This window comes from Arachis hypogaea, chromosome 1 (genome assembly GCF_003086295.3).
Source record: "Arachis hypogaea cultivar Tifrunner chromosome 1, arahy.Tifrunner.gnm2.J5K5, whole genome shotgun sequence".
Taxonomy (NCBI): Eukaryota; Viridiplantae; Streptophyta; class Magnoliopsida; order Fabales; family Fabaceae; genus Arachis; species Arachis hypogaea.
Window position 1 is genome coordinate 19,502,266 of NC_092036.1, and position 9,549 is coordinate 19,511,814.

Here is a 9,549-nt window from a genome sequence, read left to right on the forward strand (position 1 = left end):
CGAAGTATTAAACCTCGGGTCGTCTCTCAAGGAATTGCAGGAAAGTGTAGTTTATTATTGGTTATGAGATTATATCTTTTGGGTTTTGAAACAGGAGACAAGAAATATAAATAACAAGGAAGTAAAATAAAAATTAAGAAAAGTCCTAGCAAGGATTGAGAATTGGAATTACTATCCTCGTTATCATCATCAATTGTGATGGTAATTGCCTTTTGCTTTCACTTAGTTAACCTCTAAGAATGAAGGTAAGTCAAGTGAGTAAAATCAACTAAGGTTCACAAGTCCTAATCTAAGACTAGATTTAGTGAAGTCTAAGCTAACTAACAAGTCTCAATTACCAATCAACAAAAGACTTTTGAAAACTCAAGAGTTTCTAAATAATCAATCCAAGTTAAGAATATAAAAATCTAAATTAAAATCCTCCTAAACATTTTATCAAATAATTGGAAGGCACAAAATAAGACATAGAAAATTAATAAGAGATAATAAAATCTAAGATACCCAATTGCAAGACAACAATAACCAATGCTTAAAGAAAGAACAATAACATAAAAATATGAATTGCATTAATCTAAATCAAAGGGGCAAGTGTGGATCAATAATGAAGTAAACAAATGGAAGTAATGACAAATAAACTAAAAGAAGTAAGATGCTAGAACAAACAAGAGTAAAGGAAAACTAAATTAAAGGAATATTGAACCTGAATTTGAGAAGAAATTGAAAAGGGAAACCCTAAAACTGAGAGAGGAGATAGCCTCTCTTTCTAGAAAACTACATCTCAAAACCTAAAATTCTGTGAATGAATGTTTAATGAGAAGTTGAATCCTTGAATCCCCCACTCTACAGCCTCTAATCTGTGTTTTCGAGCTTGGAATTGGGCCAAAACTAGCCCAGAAATCGCCCCCAGCATTTTCTGATATTTGCAGCACGTGATGCTTTGTCACGCGTACACGTCGCTTGTCTGCTGCATTGGTCACGTGTATGCATCACCCACGCATATGCGTCGCTGCCAGCTTCTCAAAACATCATTTTCTTGTGTTCCTTCCACTTTTGCATGCTTCCTTTCTGTCCTCTAAGCCATTGCTGCCCTTTAAACCATGAGAACACTCAGGAAACATATCACGGCATCGAATGGTAATAAGAGAGGATTAAAATTAGCTAATTTAAGGCCAAAGAAGCATGTTTTCAATCATAGCACAATATTCGGAAGGAAAATATAAAACATGCGAATTCAATGAATAAGTGTGAGAATAATGTATAAGATCCACTAAAGTAAGTACAAGATAAACCGTAAAATAGCAGTTTATCAATCTCCCCACACTTAAACATTAGCATGTCTTCATGCTAAACTCAAGAGAACCAAAAGAGTGAAAGCAACGGTAAAACTTATGCAATACAACCTATCTAAATGCAAGCTACCTACATTCATCATGCTATTCTAATTACTATATATATATATATATATATATATATATATATATATATATATATATATATATATATATATATATATATATATATATATATATATATATATATATTGGTCAAAGTGAGTCAAATTTCCAAGAAATCATATATGCATAATCAAGGGCTAAATAAATCACATCAAACACATTCACAGGTTAATTGAGTTACTTAAATGAATTCACAAACTTGCAAGACTAGCAATGATCAAGTATGGACATATGGAAATGAGCAATTGAAACCTCACTGGATATGTATATGCACTCTAATCACTCAATTGTTTGGGGGTTAAACCACTCAAATCTCCTCTAATCATGCTTTTAAAACTTTGTTCTTCATCTAACCAATCAACAATTATCTAGTATACAAATGCAAATATCATGAGGACTTTTCAAGGTTGTAATGGGGCTAAGGTAAGGGTGATGATATGTGTATGGCCAAGTGAGCTATCATATGAATCTTTGACTAACCTAAGTTCTCACCTAACACATGCATATACTCTATACAATTCTAAAGTCAAGCCTAGCCACCCAAAATCTCACTTTTGCATATTGTCACACACTCATGTATTAATCCTAGTTCCATCACATATGCATTGATTTTCTTATTTGAACTTAACAGTTTTCTCTTTTTTTTCTTTTTTTAATTATTATTTTTTTATATACGAAAGCATTATACATCAATGCATATGGTTTCTATAATTTCACACGAGTATGCACCCAAATTCTCAATATTTGTCACTAAAAATAAATCACATTCTCATCAACCAAAGTTCTAACAACTCCCCACACTTAGTTGACACACACTCACTATCTTAAGCAAACCAAAAATTTAAATGAGACAATTATTTGTTTTTCTGCTTAAGGCTAGTGATGTGGTAATATAAAGAATAAAAAGGGGTTAAAAAGGCTCAATGTGGCAAACAAAGGTAAATGAAATGGTGGGCTATTTGGGATAAGTGAGCTATAATCAAATAATGGCCTCAATAATATAATTGCATTAATATACACTAAATAATGGACATGTATAATGGAATAAACTAAAGATTGCAATCATAGAGAAGAAAATACATAAGAATAAAAATCATGGTTAAATGATGTAACCATGCAATTAAGCTAAAAAACTCACGGATTGTATGTTCTTAGCTCAAAACCCATATTCCAAACTTTAAAATGCAAGTTTTAAAAAGTTTTAACTCAAATCAATGTGAATCTTAAATGCCCGTTCTAAGAAAAATGAATTTCTTGAAATTTTCAACAAATTGATCAACATTAATTATTATATATATACCAAATGAAATGTTGTGATTGTGAAAAGCCAAAAATTTTTAGTTCACTCCCTATTTTCAATCAAACAACATTCTCATATGCAATAGGGTAAACTAAGCTCAATAATCCATATTTTTCCAAATCATAACTAATAAACTAAAAGTGCAATTCAAACTAAATATCTAAGATATATACAAGCCAAAGTACAAAATGTAACAATGTAAAAATGAACAAAAGTACAATAAAATGAAAATGTGCAAGTATTGAAAATAAAACAAAATAAAGCAAAATAAAACGAAAATCTGAAATGGTTCACCAAAATATAGTCCGCCGGATATGGCGACTTCCCCACACTTAAATCACAGCATCGTCCTCGATGCTCTCAAATCAAGTCAGGTGAGCGGGGTCAACGTCTGCCTCTATATCATCGCCTGTCGCTGGATGTGCCTCTGGCTCTATCGGCTGTGGCTGTGCAGGTGCCTGTGGCTCTGTAGGGATCCCTGTTGAGTCTTCTCCTGCTCATCCTCCTCCTCCTCAGAGTGTTCTGAGGGTGTATCAGACTCAGAGTGGATGTCAGTACGCCCCGAAGTCACAATCAGCCTCAAGTGTGCATAACAACGCTTGTTGCGACGCTCATACTGCTCATAACATCACAACAAGTGCCACTCCATCCATGTGCTCAAAGAGATGCTACACAAGGCGGTAGATTGGCTATGATGCAGATGAAGGTACTGATCAAGATGGTGCAGATGGTCCTACTGCATTTGAAGAAGTAGTCTGCTCAGTAGCTGCTGCTATGGCCACTCGGTCTCTGCGCCAAACTACTAGGCGATCACCAAACCAGTCACCCCAAGGGACAACCTTCTCCTTACCGTGAGTGGCTGGTGACTCATTGCCCTGCTCCCAGGGTACCTCGGCCCGGTGAGCTAGCTGTGTGACCAAACAAGCGAATGGCAGGTTACCTCTGATCTTGGCCCGGTACATGTATTTCTTGATGAGTCGTGAAAGGTACAGCTCTTTCCCCTTTAAGACACACCAAATCAGAACTACCATATTGGCGGGGATCTCAGTAGCATGGGTACTAGGCATAACATAGGTGCATAGGATCTGCTGCCAGAGCTTGGCCTCCTTTGTCAGATAATCGAACTTAATGCCTCTCGGAGTTTCTTTCTTGGATCCTTGCTCCCAAGGGGCATCGGGAAGGGCAACCGTACGATGCACTGCGTCCCAATCAAAGCTCATGCATTTAATATCCTCCTCAGCCTGATTGAAGGCATCTTTATCATTGATCTTAGGCTGAAAGTGGAGGATGTCCTCAATGGCCTCCTTTGTAATCAAAATCTGCCTGTCTCTGAGATGAACGGCATCAAGGGTCGCTCGGTAGAAATTGCAATAGAACTCTTGAACCCAAGACTCGTTCACTCACACTAGCTCTCTGCCCAGAAATACCCAACCCCGATCCCTAATATGAGGCTCAGTAAACTGCCTCAAATCGGAGGGGATAGCCAGCTTCTTCTCCGCAATGAGGTTCTACTTATCAAAGTGCGGAAATCTGAGCTCACAGTATAGGTTGGCAAACTTATATGGGTTGTTAGAAGGCATAGCTTGGTCAGCCTTGTCCTTCTCATTAAGCTTCCGCTCAGATAAGCCTAAGGTCACCGACTCAGTGGATGGCTGCGACCTTTTTCTCTTACTGGAGGTGACCTTGGCTTTGCCTTTCCCTCTGTCAGACATCCTGAAAAATAGAATTTTCAGGATACAGACTATTAAACAAAGTAGGGGAAAGAAAAGCAAGTAAATAAGCAAACAGATAGAAAACCAAAAACAAAAGGAATTTAAGACATGTCCATGATGTGAGTTAAAGAAATGAACTCTTGGAATGCAAGAAAACAGAATTCAGACAACAATCAAAACAAAAACCAAGAATTCATGCAATAATAGTAAGATGCTTGTTTTTTAAGCAACAACAATTATCATGCCTCAGAAGGAAACTAAAAGAGTTAGTTGAAAACTAAAAGCAAGGTCAAAAAGTCAAGCAAGTCAAAAGTTAGAAAAGTGGGTTAAACGTGTTCGACATTCACACTCCTGGGCTACCTTCTTCATTCCCACGTTTAACCTCCAGTTTGACCTCAAACTGGAGGTTAAACGTGTTCGGCGTTTTCACACTCCTAGGCTACCTTCTTCATTCCCACGTTTAACCTCCAGTTTGACCTCAAACTGGAGGTTAAACGTGTTCGGCGTTTTAAGCCTCTCCAGGGTTGCCTTCTCATTTCCACGTTTAAGCTCCAGTTTGACCTCAAACTGGAGCTTAAACGTGTTCGACCAAGAATTGCCTCCAGGGTTGCAATCTTCATTTCCACGTTTAAGCTTCAGTTTAACCTTAAACTGAAGCTTAAACGTGTTCGATTAATTACTCTCCTGGGTTGCTTTCTTCCAATTCCACGTTTAAGTTTCAGTTTAACCTTAAACTGAAACTTAAACTTCAACTTAAACGCCACTTTTCAAAAGGGTTTTTGGGCCAAATATATTGAGATTTAAGTTAGCATTTGAACACAAATATTAACTTAAACATAATATGGTATGAAACCCAATTGAATATCATGGTTTATGGGATTGGGCTTGAAGAATTGATGAGTCTGGAACTTCAATTTGTTGAGCCTTGTGTCATTACTTGTTTATCACTAAGTTTGCTCAATGAATGTTGCAGAATTGGATCACAGCCTCATCAAGATTATGGACCATAAACCCAAGGCAAAAGAAAATCAAGGAAAGGCCTCAAAGCCCAAGAAACACAACAGAAGCTCAATTTAGAAAGTGTATAAATAGGATAGAATTGAAGTTAGTTGGCACACCTTTGGACACTTTAGAACTTTTCATATTTTGTAATTGAATTCTGAGCTATGAATCACTAAACCCCTTTCATTGGGTTAGGGAGCTCTATTGTAATTCAATGAATCAATAATAATTTTTATCTTCTTCTTCAATCTTTTCTCTTGAATTTTGTTAGAAAGCTTCTCGATCTAATTCCATTGGTTAGTTGTCTTGGGAAAGAAACTATCCATAATTGGAATCCTTCGGAACCTTGGGAAAGGAATGGAGGATTCATGCTAGAGAAGCTTTCTCACAGTGAATTGGATTGGGGTTTGGATGGATATTGTGACATGTAATCCTACCAAATTGTGGTCCATGAAACTGTGTGGTATAATCAGTGATCGAGCATCATCTCTTCTTATGAACATTTAAACCAAGGGATTGGGAATTTGTTTGTTTTTAGAAAGAATTGGTGAGCCAAGGAATTGGGATCCAATCATATAAGATTGCCAAGCAAGATTCAATGAATGCATTGGTTGAGGAAGAGATGAAAATGTTTTGATTCAGAGATTTCAATATCTCCTGACCCCAATGAACTCCCCATCTCTGATCTACCCTTTCTATTTACATTCGGCAATTTCAATTCATGCAATCCTCCCCATCCCTTTTTAATTTCAGCACTTTAACTTCTCGCTCTTTAATTCATGCAATTTAAGATTCCGCAATTCTCATCTAAATCTTGATTTCGCTCAACTTGAACACACTTCTAATTGGAATTGCTCACTCAACCAATCCTTGTGGGATTCGACCTCACTCTATTGTGAGTTTTTACTTGACGATAACCGGTGCACTTGCCGGAAGGAATTTTGCCGATTGTGCAATTTCCAAAAAGCATAGCATCAAGTTTATGCTACATCAAGTTTATGGCGCCGTTGCCGGGGATTGGTTTTCGATTGACAATTCTCAAATTGGAAGTTAACTAGATTGAGCATTTTTCTTGTTTTGTTAATTTAGTTCAAGTTACTTGATGAATTTAATTTCTGCACACTCTGTTATTTGCTTTCTTTCTTTATGCCTTTAAATTCAAGCAACTAACTCACTGACCCACTAACTATTTGAATTAATTCCTCAATTGCTCTAACCATACTCTTCCAGTAACCAAGAGTATTCCACTTGTTTGTTGCTTGTGGTGTGTTCTTGTATGACAGGTAGGAGAGGAGAGACATCAACTCCCCCATATACCGAACCAGAGAGGACCCTTCATAGACTTAGAAGGGAAGCAAGAAGGAAGAGGGTACTGGGAGAAGAAGAATCTGAAGGAGAATCTGAGGACAATTTTGAGGAAGCTCTAGATTTCAACATGGATAGAGAAGTTCACAACCATGAGAGGGTTGATGGAAACAATGCCATTCCTGAGAGGAGGGTTCTTGGTTCATACATAAACCCAACCTCTAGGAATTGTGGTAGCAGCATCCAGAAACCACCCATTCAGGCCAACAATTTTGAACTCAAACCACAGCTAATATCATTGGTGGAGAATCATTGTTCATTTGGTGGGAGTGCTAATGAAGACCCAAACCAACATCTCACAAAATTCCTGAGAATTTGCGACACTGTGAAGTCCAATGGAGTCCAGGAAGATGCCTATAAACTGCTCTTGTTCCCATTTTCACTTAGGGACAAGGCAGCTAAGTGGCTGGAATCATTCCCAAGGGACAGCCTAACAACCTGGGATGAAGTGGAGAGCAAGTTTCTGGCACGTTTCTACCCCCCACAAAAGGTCAATAGGCTTCGATCTGAGGTTCAGACTTTTAGACAACAAGATGGTGAGACGCTCTACGAGGCATGGGAGAGGTTCAAAGAGTTGACAAGGAAATGCCCTCCAAACATGTTCCCTGACTGGGTGCAGTTTCATATTTTCTATGATGGACTTTCTTATGAATCAAGGAAGGCTGTAGACCATTCATCAGGAGGTTCATTGAACAGGAAAAAGACTGTGGAAGAAGCCATTGAAGTGATTGAGACAGTTGCTGAGAATGAATACTACTATGCTTCAGAGAGACACAACACTAAGGGAGTCATAGAGCTGAACCATGTTGATACAATTCTAGCACAAAACAAGGTGTTTGCCAAGCAACTAGCAGAGCTCACCAGGAAATTGGACACAAAGCAAGTGGCTGCAATACACACACAAGATCAAGAGAAAGTAAGCACTGAAGGAGGTGATTGGGAAGAGGCCAACTATGTGGGAAACCAACAAAGGCAATCATATGATCCACATTCCAACACTTACAACCCAGGATGGAAAAACCACCCAAATTTTGGGTGGGGAAACCAGCAAAGCCAACCACAAAACCACAAACCTTACAACCACAACCAACATAACAATTCCACATACCAAAACTCCAACCAAAGATCATACCAAACCACACAAAACACTTACTCCCAACCACCATATCATGGCCAAAATAACCAACCTGCCCAACCTAATCCGAACCAACAATTTCAAGATCAATTAAACAGGATAGAAGGAAGGTTAGTAAACATGGGTCAGGACATAAGTGAGTTGAAAAGCTTTAGGGACGATGTGAGATCGACCTTAAGGAACCATGGCGAAAAACTCAAGTGGATGGAGGCTCGAGTAGGAGAACTTTCTCAACAGGCCCCTAAATCAACTGCAGTGTTCCCTAGTGACACAGAAAAGAATCCTAAAGGGGAACAAAAGGGAATGAGATGGGAAGAGTGCAAGGCCATCACCATATTGAAGGAAGTCTCAGAAGAAGAAGGAATCAGACCCTCAGAAAAGGAGCCAGAAATCTTGAAGGAAGGTGTGGAAGAAGCTAAGCAGGAAAGTGAAACTAAGCAAGCCAAGGAACTGCAAAAGGAAGGCATGCTGGAAACATACAAACCAAAAGCACCATTTCCTCAGAGGTTAGGAGGAGGTGAAAAAGGGAAAACATATTCAAGGTTCCTAGAGACATTTAAGTCTCTCCATATCAATATTCCCTTTCTTGATATCCTCCAGCAGATGCCTACACATATCAAGTATTTGAAGGAATTGCTGAGCAAGAAAAGAGTTTTGAAGGGAGGACAAACTGTAATCATGAACAAAGAATGCAGTGCACTCATCAAGAAGGACATAGTCTCTAAGAAAACAGACCCAGGAAGTTTTCATATCCCCTGCATCATAGGGGAAACAAAAATTGACAAAGGATTCTGTGATCTAGGAGCTAGCATAAATGTGATGCCTCTGACTCTTATGAAGAAGCTACAACTGAATGAGGTAAGATCCACTGATGTAATCATACAACTGGCTGACAAAACTCAAAAGCAAGCTGAAGGGGTAGTTGAGAATGTGCTGGTGAAAGTGGGAAATTATTTCTTCCCCACAGACTTTGTCATTTTGGACATGGAGGAAAGCTACCTACACCCTATCATTTTGGGAAGGCCATTTCTAGCCACTGCTAGAGCGCTCATAGATGTAGAACAAGGAGAGCTAATTTTGAGAATACATGATGAACAGCTCATTTTCCATGTTTTCAAACCTGCATCTGAGCCTGAACTAGAATCTGAAAAGCCTAAGGATGATAGTAGCCATCTCTGTTTGGAGGAAAGCAATCCAGCAACTGAAACTCTAAAACAGTCCTTGGAAGGCAAACAAGAATTGCAAGAGTTAAAGCCACAAGAATTAAAAGAAACAGATAAGAAGGAACCTCCTGGCATAAGAGTCAATGAAGAAGTCCTCAAGAGAGAGGAAAGAATTGTAAAGAAAGTGCCAAGAGGGTGGAGAAACAAGAAAATTCCCACTGAAGGTTTCTCTCCGGGAGATGAAGTGATATCAAGTCATTATCTGCCAATCCCACCTGGCCTCAAAACCATTCCTTCCCAGCTCCCTCAAGTGTTCACAATCAGGAAAGTTCTTTCTATGGAACATTTGGAAATCATAAAGGAATCAAATGGGGACATTTTCATAGTAAGAGGAGAAGACATCAAGCACTACAATCCA

The 9,549-nt window shown here is 38.6% G+C and overlaps 1 non-coding gene across 1 annotated transcript; it reads right to left on the minus strand.

Moving 5' to 3' along the window:
* Positions 1-7,329: 7,329 nt before the first annotated feature.
* Positions 7,330-7,433, minus strand: LOC112715959 (small nucleolar RNA R71). Its single transcript, XR_003160093.1, has one exon. It is a non-coding gene; the product is annotated as a small nucleolar RNA R71 (small nucleolar RNA).
* Between the last annotated feature and the right edge of the window lie 2,116 nt (positions 7,434-9,549).